This window comes from Rhinolophus sinicus, chromosome 2 (genome assembly GCF_057876585.1).
Source record: "Rhinolophus sinicus isolate RSI-liver-muscle chromosome 2, RSI-T2T, whole genome shotgun sequence".
Lineage (NCBI taxonomy): Eukaryota > Metazoa > Chordata > Mammalia > Chiroptera > Rhinolophidae > Rhinolophus > Rhinolophus sinicus.
In genome coordinates this window covers 107,974,867-107,993,079 of record NC_142502.1, presented here as the reverse complement: position 1 = coordinate 107,993,079, position 18,213 = coordinate 107,974,867, and the positions used below count along the sequence as shown (strand labels likewise).

The window sequence follows — 18,213 nt, the reverse complement described above, 5'->3', positions numbered from 1 at the left end:
TGGTATATACAAATGCAACTGATTTCTGAATATTAATTTTGTATCCTGCTACTTTACTAAATTCATCTATCAGCTCTAATAGTTTCTTGGTGGAGTCTTTAGGGTTCTCTATAGTATCATGTCATCTGCATATAATGAGAATTTTACTTCCTCCTTACCGATTTGGATGCCTTTTATTTCTTTTTCTTGTCTGATTGCTGTGGTTAGAACTTCCAGCACTATGTTGAATAGAAGTGGAGAAAGTGGGCAACCTTGCCTTGTTCCTGATCTTAAGGGGAATGGTTTTAGCTTTTCCCCGTTGAGTATGATGTTAGCTGTGGGTTTATCATACATGGACTTTATTATGTTGAGATATGATCCCTCTATTCCCACTTTCTGAAGAGTTTTTATCATAAATTGCTGCTGGATTTTATCAAATGCTTTTTCTGCATCTATTGATATGATCATGTGATTTTTATTTTCCATTTTGTTAATGTGGTGTATCACATTAATTGATTTGCGGATGTTGAACCACCCTTGCATACCAGGGATGAATCCCACTTGATCACGGTGTATGATCTTGTTAATGTATTGCTGAATTCTGTTCGCTACTATTTTGTTGGGGAATTTTTTTCTTTTTTTTTAGATTGGAAACCATGAACTTGTATTGACATCAACTGCATAACTTTTCTCAGTACCCTTATGAGAAGAATAACGTAGGTTGACCCAAGATGACTTTTAAGACTGATTGAACTAAGCCAATGAAGTGCTTTTAGACAGGGTTCATAATGGTCACAAATTTTAACTAGAATGTGTCTTGGTGTGGACCTGTTTGGGTTTATCCTGGTTGGAACTCTCTGCACTTCCTGGGCTTGTATGTCGGTTTCCTTCACCAGGTTTGGGAAGTTTTCAGACATTATTACTTCAAATATGTTCTCAATCCCTTGCTCCCTCTCTTCACCTTCTGGTATTCCTATGATGCGCATGTTGTTGCACTTGATGTTATCCCATAGGTCTCTTAAACCATCTTCATTGTTTTTTATTCTTTTTTCTTTCTGTTGTTCTGTTTGGGTGATCTCTGCTAACTTGTCTTCTAAGTCGCTGATTTGATCCTCTGCTTCATCTAACCTGCTGTTAATTCCTTCAAGTGAGTTCTTTATTTCAGTAATTGTATTCTTTAGTTCTAACTGGTTGTTCATTATGATTTTTCTATCCTTCTTTATGTTGTCTCTAAGCTCCTTAAACATTCTTATCATCAGTGTTCTGAACTCTGTCTCTGATAGGTTGGTTACCTCTGTTTCATTTGGTTCCATATCTGGAGGTGTCTTCTGTTCTTTTGTTTGGGACATGTTTCTTTGTTTCCCCATTCATTCTGGCTGACTCTCTGCGTTTGCTTTGATGTATTAGGTAGATCCTCTAGGGTTCTTAGTTCTTGCTGGGTTATCTTATGTAGTATGTGTCCTTTATATTTGACTTGCACCACTTCCTTCTTCTCCTCTGCGTGTGCTCCAAAGGTGACCCTTGTGTTGTATATATTGTCCTGTTAAAGTTGATCTTTAATTACTTTTCGCTTGTGAGTAGGTGGAGTTAACTCCTATGAGACTTGGCTCTGCCCACCGCAGTGTGTTCTGCTGCGTGAGGGTTGACCACTTAAATGTGGTTTGGCCTCTAGGGGCTCTTGTGCCTGTAGAGAATTCCCTCTGGGTGTGTCACTTGTAGGTCAAACCCGGTAGTACTCTGGTTTGGTCTGGAGTTGGCCTCTGGGTATGTTGAATCTTGTGCCTCTTAAGCTGGGCCCTGGTATGGGGCAATTTCAGAACAAAGCAAATCACCAAGCACAACAACAACAACAACAAAAAATCAAATACATTCACATGTAAAAACAACCGACAACCCCCACTCAACACAGGCAAAGATATCAAAGATATAAAGACAAAACAAAACAAAGCAAAATAGAAAAAGCAGCGGTAGTCTTGGCTTAAGCCCACTAAGTAATCTCCAGGTTGTCCTCTGCTGTACCAAAGAGTCCTCTGTGTATTGTGCAGGCAGAGCTGGTCATCTGGTGCCCAGAGTGACGTGGGGACTGCAGATTTAGATGCGTGGGGCTGAGGGGTCTGGATTGTAGTTTCTACAAAGCCAGTGCAGTTTCTGCCCTTGCCTGCACATATGTGCACTGAGAGTAGCACCACCAGCCCTGTGTCAAGTTCTCCTGAGTCTTAGGGCACTTCTTCCATGTGTGTGTGAGTGTGTGTGTGTGTGTGTGTGTGTGTGTGTGTGTGTGGCGGGCGGGAGATTTCTGAGCTGCTGAAAGCCCAGAGCTGCGTCTGCCACCTACTGCTGATCCCTGGGAATGCCTCCGCAGTTGTAATTGCCCTGCCCTAGGCAGGCCAGAAAGGGTGGTGGCTGGGGGTGGAGGAGTCTCTTCTCTCCTAGCCCAGCAAAAATCACACTCTTCTCAGCCTCTTCCCTGGGTCAGAGCTGCATGCCAGTCTTCCCAGAGTCTGAGCACTAAGGCTCCTCTGTAATCTGACACTACTCCTCAGTTCAGGGGCCAGTTTAAGTCTCTGGAAGGGTAGGGGTAAGATTGGAAGAGCTGGGGGAGGGACCCAGGTATGGAGTTTGTGTCCTTTGTACGGCCTAGGGCCCAACTGGAGGTCTCAGCTGAGGTTATTGCCTCAAATGCTGGATATGCTGCCCCCTTGGCGGGAGATATCAGCTGTGGGATGCAGGGAAAGAGCCCACCTCCTGGCTTTTATGTTCTCTGTTCCATCCTGGGATCCCCTGTGTCTCTGCAGCTGCAGATACCGGCTGCGATTCCAGCATTTCCACTGCCACAGATGTGGGCCGCGTCTCCACTCCGCTCCCTTCCCTCTTCCCCTGCTCACCCAATTTGCCCACCTTCAAATAATCCTTGCACGAGTCTCTTAGCTGTTCTGCGTGATGAGCAGAGAGAGAGTCCTTTAAAAGAGTGTAGTTTATTAAAAGTAAAGAGTGAAGAGCCGCAGTTCTCAGAACGAGAGAGGGTCCTAACCGGGTTGCCCAGTGACTGAGACAAAAGGTCTTACTTTTATACCTTCCTTTGCCTGCTTGGGGAAGGGAGCTGCTGCCTTCTAATGAAACTTGTCTATCAGGTTTGTCCTGTTTGCCCATCTTGAAGGGATTAATGAAATAACCCATTCCTATCTATCAGATCTGCTCCTTTGTCCAGCCAAAAGGGATTTATGAGATAATTTATTAACCTCAAGATGCATTCTCATATCTTTGTCCTGGAACAAAGGAGACATTCCAGAATCTACAGTTTCAGGATATGGCTGCCTTTTGCTTATTCCACCAGGGACCTCCTTGTCTACCTAACAACATGCTAACTAACCTGTCTCAGTAGTACCTGCTAATTATTCAGTGTCAACATCAGAGCCTTGAGTGTTAGCAGCAGAGGCTGTTGCGACTGTTCCTGAGCCACCACTAGAGCCAGAGTCTTCAGTTACATCTACACCTATAGAGTCTGCTGCAGTAGCAGAAAGACATGAAATTGTTCCAGAAAAACCTGTGGCTTATATGGTATCTGAAACTCCCATGTCAGCTGAACCAACTATGTTAACATCAGAGATTTCTATTATGTCAGAGACAGAAGAAAACTTTGCTTCCAGGAGAGCTTCAGGACATGTTGCCTCAGTGGTATCTATGTCTGTGCTAGAGCCTGCAGTAACTATTCCAGGGCCATCACAGAGCGCTCTAGAGCTGTCAGCCATGGCTGTCTCAGAGCTACCAGCTGAGGCTGTCCCAGAACCCCTGACTGTGGCTGTCCCAGGGCTACCAGCTGTGACTGTCCCAGAACTTCTGGCTGTGGCTGTCGTAGGGCCACCAGCCATGGTTGTCCCGGGGCCATCAGCTGAGGCTGTCCCAGAGCCCCTGGCCTTGGTTGAGCCAGAGCGTGTTGCCATTCCTGTGCCAGTTTCTGCCCTGGAACCTGCTGTGCCTGTCTTGGAACCAGCAGTGTCGGTCCTTCAGCCTAACGTAATTGTTTCAGAACCATATGTTTCTGTCCAAGAATTTACTGTGACAATTTCAGAGTCTGCCGTCACTGTCTCAGAGTAGACTCAAGAAACACCTTCTGAGATGGTTTTAGAGTGTACAACAGTGATGCTGGAGTCTAGTGTTCTAAAAGGAATAAATTTACTATCTGGTGATGAAACTCGTGCTCCAGAGACTGGCATGCAGAAGATTCCTGTGCATTCAGATGTAAAGCCACGTGCTGAAGGACACCTGAAGAACAGCTCTTATGAAAGTGAACATGATATAAATATGCACCTTAATATAAAGAATCATTTAATTGTTAATGAGATGGAACATAGCACAGCACCTGCTGCCAGTGCTGGTGCTATTGGTGAAATTGGTGAGGAGAAAATTTTGCCCATCAGTGAAGCTAAACAATGCACAATATTGGATACCTGCCCGAGTGTTAGTGAAGCTGACGTAGGAGGAACTCTCTCTTCTACTGGCCCCCTTGCTCTTGAACCTGATACAATGGGAATTAGTAAGGATATTGAATTTGCCACAGCATCTGCTCTCAGTTCAGTTAGTAAATAAGATGTTGAAGAATCTTTAAATACTCAAGATACCGAACATAACATGGTAATTTCCATGAGCCCCAGTGGTGGTAGTGAGGCTGCAATAGACCTTTGCCTGCTAAAGACATTCATCTCGACTTACCATCTAATAACTTTATTAGTAGTGATGCAGAAGGACCGTTACCTATGAAAGACAGTGACCAGATAGCAGTTGCTCTCAGCCCTAAAGAAAGTAGTGCAGATAAAGAAGTACCTCTTCCTCCTAAAGAGAAACTGTCTGGTTCAGAATTTTCTGCCAGTATTGGTGATATTAACGAAGCAGATTTAGTAAGACCATTACTTCCTAAGGACATGAAACGTCTTACAAGCCTCAGAGCTGGTATTGCAAGTGAAGTTGAACGTGATAAACCTGCTGCCAGTCCAGTTGTAGTTAGTATACCAGAAAGAGCTTCAGAGTCTTCTTCGGAGGAAAAAGATGATTGTGAAATTTTGTAAAAGTTAAAGACAAACATGAAAAAAGCAAGAAAAATAAGAACCATGATAAAAGTAAGAAAGAGAAGAAACGAGACTGTTTGTTAAGATCTCAAAGTGGTCCAAATCTTCTGAACACAAATCACGGAAGCGTACCAGTGAATCTCGTTCTAGGGCAAGGAAGAGACCATCTAAGTCTAAGTCTCATTGGTCTCAAACGTGTTCATGGTCACGTTCAAGACGCAGAAGGAACAGCAGGTCAAGATCAAAGTCTAGAGGAAGGCGATCTGTATCAAAAGAGAAGCACAAAAGATCTGCGTAGCACACAGCCAAGTCCAGGGAAAGAAAAAGGAAAAGCTCAAGCTCCAGGGATAACTGGAAAATGGTCAGAGCTCGAAGTCGCACCCTGAGTCAGAGAAGATCTCAATCTGTGCGGAGCAGCTTTAGCATTTCCCCGAGCTGTCGGAGCCGCACTCCTCGCCTTTGGAGAAGATCAGGGTCTGTGGTAAGAAGACGAAGCTGCACTGTATCACTAGTCAGATTAAGGCGATCATGAACTCCCTTGAGGAGAAGGTTTAGTAGGTCTCCCCTCCATCATAAACAATCCCGGTCTTCTGAAAGACGCAGATCACCTAAACGTCTAACAGATTTGCATAAGGTTCAATTACTTGAAATAGACAAAGCTAATGCAGCTGCCATGTGTGCTAAGGCTGGTGTTCCGTTCCCACCAAACCACCTACGATAGAAGAGACAGTTGCTGAAAGGTCAGAAGGAGCTACTATGGAGGAACTGACTGAGAAATGCAAACCGATGGCACAGAGCACAGAAGGTGATGATGGAATAGTGACTACACCTCATGTTCCGGATGAAGAGAAAGAAGAACCTGCTTTTCACCACCATCCCTTGAAACTCGGTGAACCCAAACCTATTGTTTTCAATCTGAATCTTGCTGCAGTGAAGCCAACTCCACCAAAAAGACAGGTCACATTAACAAAAGAATTTCCTGTGTCATCTGGATCCCAACATCGAAAAAGAGAAGTGAACAGTGCTTGTGGAGAGTGGGTTCCTGCAGAGAAAAATGGTAAAGAAAACAAAGAGGGTGACGGTGTTTTCAGCAGCAATTTACCCCTGAGCCTGTGGATATCGCAACAGCAATGAGTGAGTGGGCGCTTGTTCAGAAAAGACTCAATGAGAACGCATCTGACCTCAAAGCCATGAGCATATTAAATCGAGCCAGGAACGGATTGATGCCTGGGTTCAGCTGAACTCTATTCCTGGCCAGTTCATAGGAAGTGCAGGAGTACAGGTTCTGGCACAAGAACAGTTGGCCAATACTGGTGCCCAGGCCTGGATTTAAAAAGATCAGTTCTTAAGAGCAGCCCCAGTAACTGGAGGAATGGGAGCCATTTTGGTGAGAAAAGTGGGCTGGAGAGAAGGAGGAGGATTAGGACAAAACGAAGAAAGAAATGAGGACCCTAGTTGACTTTAAAACACACCAAAAAAGTCTTGTTACTGTAAGAGAAAGAGCACAAAAGAGGTCCGGGAACTTCTCTGCTGCGATGAAAGATCTGTCAGGCAAACATCCTGTCTGCCTTGATGGAAATCTGTAGTAAGAGAAGGTGGCAACCACCTGAATTTCTCTTGGTCCATGACAGTGGCCCCGATCATCACAAACATTTTCTCTTTAGGGTATTGATAAATGGAAGAGCTTACCAGCCCTGCTTTCCCAGCCCGAATAAGGAGCGTGCTAAAGACTCAGCAGCTACTGTGGTTCTTCCAGCAACGGGCCTTGTACCAAAGGACCTCATGGCTAATGCCACTTGCTTCAGGGCACGGTGCCTCACGTAGACAGATTGAGGTTTATAAAAATCATTTCAGATAATTTTACTCTGCATCAAAATGTATTTCCTCCTTTTTAAAAACATTTTATTGTGGATAGGGAGCAGGACTTTATTTGGGAACAGTGTGTATTTCCAGGACTTTATTGGGGAACAGTGTGTTTTTCCCTAGGACCCATCAGCTTCAAGTCAAGTTGTTGTCCTTTCAATCTTAGCTGTAGACGGCGCAGCTCAGCTCCAAGTCCAGTTGCCATTTTCAATCTTTAGTTGCAGGGGGCACAGCCCACTATCTCATGTGGGAATTGAACCCGCAACTTTGTTGTTGAGAGCTTGCACTCTAATCAACTGAGCCATGAGGCCACCAGTGTTTCCTCTTTAATGTTGTAAAAAGCAATCTGTATAAACATCTCCAGGCTTTAATTTTCGTACCATGGAAATTGTAGTTAACCATAAAGGGTTTTGATGTGTTTATATTGTTTACCTTAGTGATGTATTTTTTTAACTGGCTAACATCCAAACGATTGTGTGAAGGCATCCGTAATCTTCAGTGTGGAATGTTAAATAACGCTTTTGTGCTATACTTTGTACTATGATGTAGCCACCCTTCCGTACGGCTAGGCTGCTATAGCATTTGTAATCAATGAAGGGCTGTGCGCCTTGTACTAGTTCAAAAGGAGTTCTGCTGGACAGATACGGGGCCAGGGGTTCTGAGGTAATCAAGCAAGATCTGGTCCACAGGGCTAATGCCACCATCTCCCCTTAAAATTTTGTATTAGTTATAAAAAGAAAGTGGTATGTGTGATGGTCAGCACTAAGGCCGCATTCCCGTCAGAGCCACTTGGGCCGTGAGAAGGGAGTCAGAATGAAGTCCGACGAGAATTCTGCAGACGCCAAGTACATTTAGCATGGCACTGAGTTGTGATATAGTTTTACTGTGATGTGCATTTCAGCTACACCTAGATAGACGTAAAATGATAATGAAAACACTGTAACCCACTTATCTAATAAAATTGGCACCTGGCCACTATTTTTTGTTGACTATGAGAAAGTTTATGTTAATTTTTAGGGTCTGATAAAATATTTCCTGTGTATTACAGTAATATTCATATGCTATGTCTCAACTTTCTTTTCAAAAGTTTAAGGCCCAAATATAAACTTCTCTGGAATAAAAAAAAGAAAATATTCTTAATACAATATATTTCCACCAGAATGTACAAGCTTTAATCACCTCAAATTACAAGTATTTGATGCAGTCCAAATACCCTTCACCAGTGCTCACACTACCTCTTTATTAATTAACACCTAAAGGGGGGAGGGGTACATATTTTATTGGGACTCTTGGTATTGTTTCTTTACTCTGATTAACATAGGAGGCAACTGGTTTTTAGGAGGACCCACAGAATGTAGTAAATACTAGCTGCAGAGAATATCGCGCTTAGCCCTATAGACAGACATTTATTAAGACTCTATATTACAACTAATTTAAATCTGAGAGTTCCACTGCTTTAGAATTCTTTACCTTTGTTTCTTTTCCTCACCTCCTGCTTCTCCAGCCCTTCTCTGTCTCTCTCACCCCTCAGGCCCTCTTCTCCCTTTAGTCTCCTGAATTGTGGCACTAGCGCCACCCCCTCCGTTCCACCCACAGACTGTCCCCACAGACATCAGCCACCCTGCTAATGTGAGTCAGGCTGTGTCATTTCTTCACTAAACACACTCCAGTGGCTCCGTCTCACTCGGGGAAGCTTTTAGAATGTCAGGCACATAAGCACAGGGGCTTTGGGCTGTTTAGGTCAAAGTTGTATCCCCAGCACTTAGAGCCATGCTTGGGACAGAGTGAGCACTAAACTAATTGTTGTTGAATGAGTGAGTAACAAATCTGATTGTAGTAAAGTTTAGTGCATCACATAAAAATCATAAAATAAAAAAATATTTGCATAAACAAGAATTGGGAAAGGTTTTATTTCATATAATTAGTGCATGTGACAGTTCATAAATTCATTGCAGTGGAGAAAATGTCTTGTGCTTATGTGTTGCACAGTAGTCTGTGTATTACTTTTCTATTGCTGCATAAAATCACAAACACAGTGGCTTTAAAAAAAACCACACACACCCATTTATATGCTCACAGTTCTGCAAGTCCAGGCATGGTGTGGAGTCGTTCTGTTCCGCGTGTCACAAGGCTGTGTTTGCAACTGGAGCCTGAGGTCCTCCTCCAAGTTTACACAGAACTGTTGGCAGAATTCAGTTTCCTGTAGTTGTAGGACTGAGGTCCCCCTTCCCTTGCTTGGTCTCTGGGAAGCTGCTCCCACCTCCTGTGGCCAGAATTCTTGCAATGACACCCCACTCCCCTTTCAAGCCTTCCCTCATGTTGAATCCCACTCACTCTTCCAATCTCTTTGTGCAGGAAAAATCTAATCCTGTTAAGGGTTCATCTGATTAGGTCAGAATTACCCAGGATAGTCCCTATTTTCAATTCAACTGATATGGACCTTAATTACATGTGCAAAATCGCTTGACAGTGGCACCCGGATTCATGTTTGATTACATGTCTGGGAAAAGGTGAATAACCAGTGATTGGTTATTGCAGGCCATCTTAGAATCTGCCTAGCACAGCCTGTTTCTTCTTTTTGTTTTTAATTGGGTCACAGTTGAAAATTGAAGTTCAAATAGATTGTTGTGAATGTTAATAATATGTATTCATCCAGATAGCCATGGAAATTCCTACATCTTAAAACTAAATGATGATATGTTTTATAGCTTATAGTTAATTTAGAGCAAATCAAAACTAAAGTCCAATAATTCATTCTCTCTTTGGACACTGTGTTAGTCATGTATGGCAGCATAACAAGTTACCCAAAAGTCAGCAGCTCAAAACAACAAATGTGTACTTTCTCCCAGTTGCCCAGGGACAGGAATGCAGGAGAGGTTTCCCTGAGCGCTTCTGGCTCAGGGCCTCTCTCACGGTTGCAGTCAAGTTGTCAGCCAGGGCTGCATCGTCTGAAGGCTTGACTGGGGCTGGAGGACTCGCAGGAAACACAGCTCACTCAGGGCTGTTGGAAGGGGCCTCATTTCCTTCCTGGATGGTCCCAGGAGCCTGCAGTTCCTAGCTGTGGGGACTTTTCCATAAGGTGACTAATGACTAGGTAACTTCTTCCCTAAGGGCAGAGATGGGAGGGGAGAGGAGGGGAAGGGAAGGGAGAGGACGGGAGGGGAGAGGAAAGCTGCAGTGAGTTTTATGTCCTAGACTCAGAGTCACACACCATTACATCAGCCTGATGAGAAGTGAGTCACTAAGTGCAGCCCACACTCAAGAGAGAGGGAATTACTCCACCTCTGGGAGGGAGGAGTGTCACAGAATTTGCATACATATAAAAATAAAAATTCGAATTAAATATTGTTTCAGGATTTTGTAAATCAAATGCTTCTTTTTCCCCCCAGTTTTTTTATTCCTTTAATATCTTAACAAAAGAATATTCCCCAAAGTTTAAAAAAACCTTTGAAAAATATACAGTTTCGTATTATTTACAATAACACGTAAGTACAGGTTCCAATATTACACAAATATTGCTCTGTTAGAAATACAGTGGGAAGGCCTGCTGGATGGTGTAGCCTCATGGATATGTTTTCATAGTCCAACTACCTCTGTTTCTTGTTATCCTGATACATAAACTATTAGGTACCTGAGAGCTTGGAGGACTACTGAACATAACTTGAATACTTTCTATTTTGATCTTATTATTTTCAAAACTTAGGGCATTTATCATCTCTTTACTAGTTTACTTCATTCACAACTAAGCTACTTTTATTGTCATTATCCTAAATGATCAAATATTAATCATATGGACTGTTAAAATGTACACCGATCAAATTAAACATAAAACTGCAGCCAAGTTGTGTAGGATATACCGTATGTTGCCATATATAAGGCGCACCCACATTTTTGGCCCAAACTTTCAGGGGGAAAAAATCTTTAATTTTAATTTTTTGATTCAAATTTTTATTTGTTTATATTTAGGTATTTTTTGTATTATAAAGGAATTTTAGCATTTATTTATTCATTTATGTTTACACTTTTAACTCATAAGCATAGATAAAATAATTAAAAACATTTATATAGATATGGAGTTAGTATTACCCATGTAAAATGCGCATCCTTATTTTTCCCTCACAAATTTGGGCAGGAAAGTGCGCATCATACACGGCAAAATATGGTATATTTAAAACCAGGAAATTCCCTAGTGCTTTGTGAGCAATCTAAATTCTATTAAAGAGAAGTGGCAATTCTCTGGTTTCCATGCTCTGATCTATTTTTATTTTTATTTTAAAAATCACTGATAATAATTGGAATAATTGGTTCCTTATAAGTTAATTAAGAAACCTAAGATACAAAATTCTAAATAATAGTTTTATTTGTATTTAAAAATACATTAGAAATTCTGCATATGCTCATGATCAAGCTTATTTTCAATGCACATTACTTAAATTTTGATGATATGGTTTGTTCTGACAAGTCCTTTTTCAAGCTGAACACCAAAATAGGGAAACTCCTGTGGATTTCCACTGGCCCCGCTGCCGATGATGTATATTGCTTCCTTGCTAATGATAATGGACGACCTTCATCTGCCTTTATCACCTGAACAGTTTTCCAACCATGATAGTAACTGTAGCTGATGCAGCTTTGGTGAAAGCTGTGAAACACCACAGTATCTGAAGATAAACACTGTCGGCATGACTGAAAACCGGAGCTGCCAAAGAAGTTGCCACCAAGATTAATTAACTGGACTGCTGTGTTTACCTTGCTGACACAAGTTGGTTTTAACCTAGCAGTGGCAAAGCAAGGATTGAAATACTTAGAAAGTGTTCGCGGTATCGGAGGAGTTAGATATCTGACATAAAACACAGCAGCAATCAACATGACGTCTCTTGAAATGATCTTGTAAGTGGAACTGGAATAAGATCTGCATAGGTCAAGCTAACACATAAGATACTGATATGTATTTTATCAGCAAGGGGATCAACAGTACTTCCAAAAGCTGGTTTTTGGTTGGCCAGGTTTCCAGCAATAAATCCATCCAACAAATCAGATAGCCCAGCTAAATAAAAAACTAGTGCAATATTAAAATCTTCTCCAATAATCAAATAGCCCAAAACTGGGGCCAAGCCAGTTCTCGTCATTGACAACATATTCGGGATTGTCCGTGGGTTTTCACACTGGCCGGCGGCTCTCGCCGGACCCCACTAGCCGTGGGCCCGGGGGTCGCCTTCCCCGCGCCTGCTCAGTGGCCCCGCGGGAATGTCGCAGGCCGAGCGCGCCGGGCGCAGCCACACCAGCGCTCCGGCCAGGCGGCCCAGGCAGCGGGCGCGGGAGGCAGCAGGGCCCGGAGGGCGCTCCCCTTGCCCGGCCGCGCCCCGCGCGCCCATGCGGCGCCGCGCAGGGCCCCTCACGAGCCGCGCGCCACGCGCGAAGCCAGCACCGCCCTGCGGCCGCGCGGAGGAGACGCAGGCAGCGAGGCCTCAGCACCTGGGTACCGACGAGCCGCTTCTCCCTCGAGTGCCCGAAACCTCGGAGAACCTCGGTCATCTCCACACTATTTCAATCAAATGCTTCTTTTCCCCAATTATTTTTCTTTAACACTTCAATTTTCTCTTTGGAAAATATAATTAAAAATTTGAGACAAAAGTTAGATATGTCAATATCTAAATTCTTGTAAATGCCTTTATTAACAATCTCTTCAATAAATTACAACAATGTGAGACCAAATAGCAACAGTTTAGATATCTCTAACACGTGGAGACATAATAATAATGGCTTTAAAATAATAACTATTTTGTTTTTCCTTAGATGTTTCAAATTTAGTTTAAGACACCAAAAAAAAAAGTCAAAATGCCGATTTTCATACTCAAATGTCATCTTTAATACTTGCCTAATGAGATTGCTTTTCAACTAGAAAAATGAGAATCTCAATACCTCAGTCTCCACACCTATCATGACAACAGGTTTGACACAATTCATTAGGAAGAAATGGTTAATTCCAATCGAGGAACAAAGTTTTCCCTCCCAAAATGGCTATTCACGGGACATCCTGTAATGAATTTAACATCTTTTACTCTGTTTTTCAGGAGATTGGGTAGAAGCACCAACATGATTCTTAAAACTCCTGCAACTAAGGTTGAACACGGCACCTTGAGCTGAGCTGCCACTGATTGGTTGGCTCAGTTGGTTGGAGCGTGTCCTCTCCACCACAAGGTTGCGGGTTGGACTCCCACAAGGGATGATGGGCTGCGCCCTCCACAACTAAGACTGAAAGGACAACAACTTGACTTGGGGAAAAAAAGTGCTGAAAGTACACTCTATTCCTCAATAAAGTACTGTTCCCCTTCCCCAATTTAAAAAACAAAACAAAACAAAAAAGAACTCCTGCTATTATTTGATTCTAAATGATTTTTTTAAGCAGCTGTATTATGCTTTCCATTCACATTTGCCATTTCATCACGGGTTATTCCTTTTTTCCCCAGCTTAATTAACATTGACCAAGAATGTATTCTTTCATACTGTGTGTTTAATCCAGCTGAACGTGAGGTTAATGTAAGGAACACATATAGTCCTTCATAAGAGAATTCCTTGCACGTCACATGGAACATGATATCCCAGAAAATCTGTAGAGGTGCCAGCTAGCAAAGGATCACATGACCTCTTTCTAGCCAATGCTGTTTTTGTGGCGCCCTGGCTCCTTTTCTAACAAGTGGCTCATAACAAGTGGCTTTCTTTGTTCCAGTGTGAGTAGTTTTTACCAAAGATCCTTGAAATAAACTGGTGTTTAATTTTCTCTTTCATTTAAAAAATTAACATGGAATGATTCACAAACTCCAGTTTGAAAAATGCCATTTTAAGGAGTCACAATACAGTAAATACCTGGGCACCCACCCACCACTGGGGTAAGAATCAGAACCAATGCAGCCACCGTGGGTGCCTCCTCAGCTCCATCCCCTGGATGAAACGTCTATCCTGAGACTCTTGTTTCTATTCCCTGGCGATTCTCTAAAGCAGGGGTGTCCAAACTGTGGCCCGCGGGCCAACTGTGGCCCGCAATCCATTTTTTATTGGCCCGCAGCAAATTCCAAAAATATATTTAGTTTACTTAAATAAAGCAGGTGAGGCAATACGTACTTCACCTCAAGTGAGTGGCCCGGCTGTTTGTGTATTTTACCAAATATGGCCCTTGGTGAAAAACGTTGAAAGAAGTTTGGACACCCCTGCTCTAAAGCTTTAGCAGTAAGTATGTATATCCCCAAATCTAATATTTTTCTGTTTTGCCTGCTTTTAACCTTCCTCTACAGTGACCACATACTGCACAGACTCTTCTGTGACTCAGTGTTATGTGTAGGTAACTTACCCCTGATGTGGGGAGCCTACTTCACTCATTTCACTGCTGAAGTCTTACATTTCATGCTGACACCACACTTCCTCTGTTTCCCGGCTGATGCACACGTGGTTGTCCCAGTTGCTGTAAACATGAGTGTGCTTGTCTCCTGGGCACAGGCAAGGGATTCCCTGGAGAGGACGGTCAGGAGGGAAGGCTGGGTACAGGGGTGTGAGCTTTAAGCACAGGAGGTAAGATGACGTGCATTTGATTTCTGAAGTGCTTGTTCCAGTTTAAACTTTTACCAGGAGCGTGTAAGACTTCATGCTGCTGATGTAATTTTTCTGAAAAAACAAACTGACAGGAAGCTGTTTCAGTTAAAGGGGAGGAAATAAGAGTTGAAAGTCATTTCCTGGGTTGCAGAATCGTCCCTGGCCTTTTCATTTTTCTGAGTCTATTAATAACTTCATTTTCTTTACTTTTGTTCCATATACCCTGGAATCATACTTTTAGCATCTAAGTCCAGATAATGCTTCCTTTCAGCATAACCATGTAGTATTATTTTATATGTTAGAAATCTTTTATATGTTTAGAATCTTCCATAATGAAAAGGAAGGAAGGAAGGAAGGAAGGGAGAGAGAAAGGAGGGGAGGAAGGAAAAGAGGGAGGGAGGGAAGAGGAGGGGAGGAGGATAGGAGGAAGGAAAAAGAAAAGACAAAAGAAAATAAAAGAGAGAACAAGAGGAGGAATTGGAATACTACAACACTGAATACGTTTAAAAGTGTTAAAGGACTCCTTAGCATTAGAAGCAGACTACGTCCTGCAATTCTAAACCAGCAGCACATGCTGTCGCTTGTACAAAGCCTATTGATACATTTCGGGCTAACTTCCATGGTGCCCTGTTGGCATCAGCACTCCATGGTGCCCTGCCGTATAATAAACAACCTTGACATTTATCAGCTGTTGATACAAATGTTAGTCCCTAATCATTTTTTATGTTTTAAATTTTTGAAATTCAAGTGTACCTGCCATAACATAAAACAAACACTAGACTATTAAAAAGAAGAAGAAAGAGGAGGAGCAGGAGGAGGAGGAGGAGGAGGAGGAGGAGAAGAAGAAGAAGAAGAAGAAGAAGAAGAAGAAGAAGAAGAAGAAGAAGAAGAAGAAGAAGAAGAAGAAGAAGAAGAAGAAGAAGAAGAAGAAGCAGGGAAATTGGAAATAGCAAGTATAGAAAACATTTTCAAAGTGCAATGAAATAAAACAGATGTAGCCGATACCTATAGAATAATAGAAACGTAAGGCTATGTTACTTATCTTTGTTGTATAGCAAATTACCATAAAACTCAATGGCTTAAAGCAGCAAATATCTATCAGTTCAAAGATGTACTGAAAACACAAGAGAAATGGAGCAGAGGCTGGTGTGGAAAGTTGGGTAAAGAGAAGGGTTTTACAACATGGAATAAGCAATAGACCATTGGGATACTAATGAAAATGATTTTGCTAGTCAGGATCCTCCAAGGAGCAGATGCCAAGATGAGGTGTTATTGGGCAAACACCTGTCAGAGAGTATGAGGAGGGAGCCAGAAAATGCTGGGAGAGCCAGCAGTCCAAGATGCAAATCTGACCCCAAATGATGATCAGAAGGAGAGAAAGTTCGTCGGACTCTCCTAGACCACCAGGCAGTCTAAGTGAAGTGGAGCCAGGCCCTAGGCGAGTGCTCGAGCCACACTGGCCATCAGAGGAGCCCCTGTGTCCTGGGAATGGCCTGCCTCAGTGTCCCTCCTGTGACCAGTAATTACCTGGGAACAGCCCCTGGGCAGCAGGCCATCTGCACAAATGCTGCCATGGCTTTCAGAGCACAGGAGTGGGGACCCTGGTGGCTTACCTGCGGGGTGTGACCCAAACCTTCCTGCCTGAGGGGCCTGGGCCCTTGGAACTCAAAGCCTTCTCAGGCTGGGCACATGTTCATTAATAATTACACTGGGAGGAGGGAGAACCAGGAGGCACCCAAGCCTGTCACCTGGGTTCCACACGTTTTCCTCCTGCCCCAGCTGTGTAACAGTAGCCCCACCCCTCCTCCATTCAGGGTCAATTCCTCCTGCTGGAGAACAGGTGATTTTTCTTCTCACCTGATGGTTTCTGGGCACAAGGAAACCATAATATGTATGTGGTTCAGTCGACCCTCATTTGACACTTTGTATGAGGTCTAACAATTAGGTTCACAAACTTGCCACAATGCCATGTGCTTAGTACCACCATTGGCAGCCCTATACAAACAGCTCGGTAAGGTTTCATAGCCTTGGTATATCAGTGTCTCACAGCTGTGTTCGTGTGGACGTGTAGTGGTGTCTTGCTGAGTGGCGTTCATTATTGCTGTACATTTTTGTGTGCCATCACAAAAGTGTCTGAACTTGAATTAGAGCAATGAACAAACATTCAAATTTCTTGCTAAACTTGGCAAGAATGGAAGTGAAATCAGGGACATGTTAGTCCAAGTTTATGGGGATAATGCCATGAAGAAAACAGCAGTGTACAAGTGGATTAAACGTTTTTCTGAGGGGAGAGAACGCATCACTGATGAAGAGAGGTCAGGGCAGCCAGTAACGAGCAGAACTGATTAAAACATTGCAAAAATTCATTGAATTGTGTGTCAAAATCATCTCCTGATTATGAGAAGCATAGCAGACAAAGTAAACATTGATAGAGCAACAGTTAGGAAAATCTTAACTGAAAATCTTGGCCTGAGAAAGGTGTGTGCAAAATGGTCATGAAGGAGCTCACTGATGAACAAAAGCAAAGGAGAGTTGAAGTTTGCCGAGACCTTTTGGGGAGGCAAGAGATGTTTTGGGCCGTGTCATCACTGGTGATGAAACATGGGTGTACCAATACTACCTTGAAACAAAGTGTCACAGTGCACAATGGAAGTCAGCCAATTCTCCACGACCAAAAAATGTCTATCAGTCCAATCAAGAGTCAAAATAATGTTGCTAACCTTTTTTGATATCAGAGGGATTATTCATTATAAATTCGTACCAACTGGACAAACAGTTAACCAAGTTTACTAAGTGGAAGTGCTGAAAAGGCTGCATGAAAAAGACAAAAACGACCTGAACTTTGTGCCAACAATTCATGGCTCTTCCATGACGACAATGCACCAGCTCACACGGCACTGTCTGTGAGGGAGTTTTTAGCCAGTAAACAAATAACTGTATCGGAACACCCTCCCTATTCACCTGATCTGGCCCCCAATGACTTCTTTCTTTACCCAAAGATAAAGGAAATATTGAGCAGAAGGCATTTTGATGACATTCATGACATCAAGGGTAATATGATGACAGCTCTGATGGCCATTCCAGAAAAAGTTCCAAAATTTATTTGAGGGACAGACTAGGCACTGGCAACAGTGCATAGCTTCCCAAGGGGAGTGCTTTGAAGGTGACCATAGTGATAGTCAACAATGAGGTATGTAGCACTTTTTCTAGGATGATTTCGTGAACGTAATTGTCAGAGCTTCTAAGAGGGCACGCCTTTTGGGAACCAAAACCTCCAACCCTGCAGAGCCCGGAATTACAGAGAAGCAAAAAATCTCTCAGGGGATGATTGAAAGAGGTGGTAAGTGGGGCCACACCTGCTTCCACCTCTTGGTCCTGGACCTGTGTACTCTTCCTGTTGAGAACAAGGCTCTGTATAGAGGTCTCTCATTCAATAAATACAGTGCATCCTGAAAAATGGCGCCCCATCTCTTTAGTGTTTCCTCAAAGCTGGTGCTTCATTTGTGCCCTTAGGAGGCCCATCTAGCACGCTGTGTGACCCACTAACTCTGGATCATGTGAAATGTGATACGATCCATAGATCCCATTGTCACGGCTTGGCCTGCACCTCCTTCATTATAAAGCGGGTCCCCCAGTTGAACACTGTACCAAGAGCAATTGTGAGCCTGTGGGTCAGTATTTTGATGGCCCCCATATAGTGGCACTGGCTCTGAGGACAGGAAAG

General features: G+C 43.0%; 1 pseudogene; it reads right to left on the bottom strand.

Moving 5' to 3' along the window:
- Positions 1 to 10,004: 10,004 nt before the first annotated feature.
- LOC141571607 (cardiolipin synthase (CMP-forming) pseudogene) lies at positions 10,005 to 12,959 on the bottom strand (annotated as a pseudogene).
- Between the last annotated feature and the right edge of the window lie 5,254 nt (positions 12,960 to 18,213).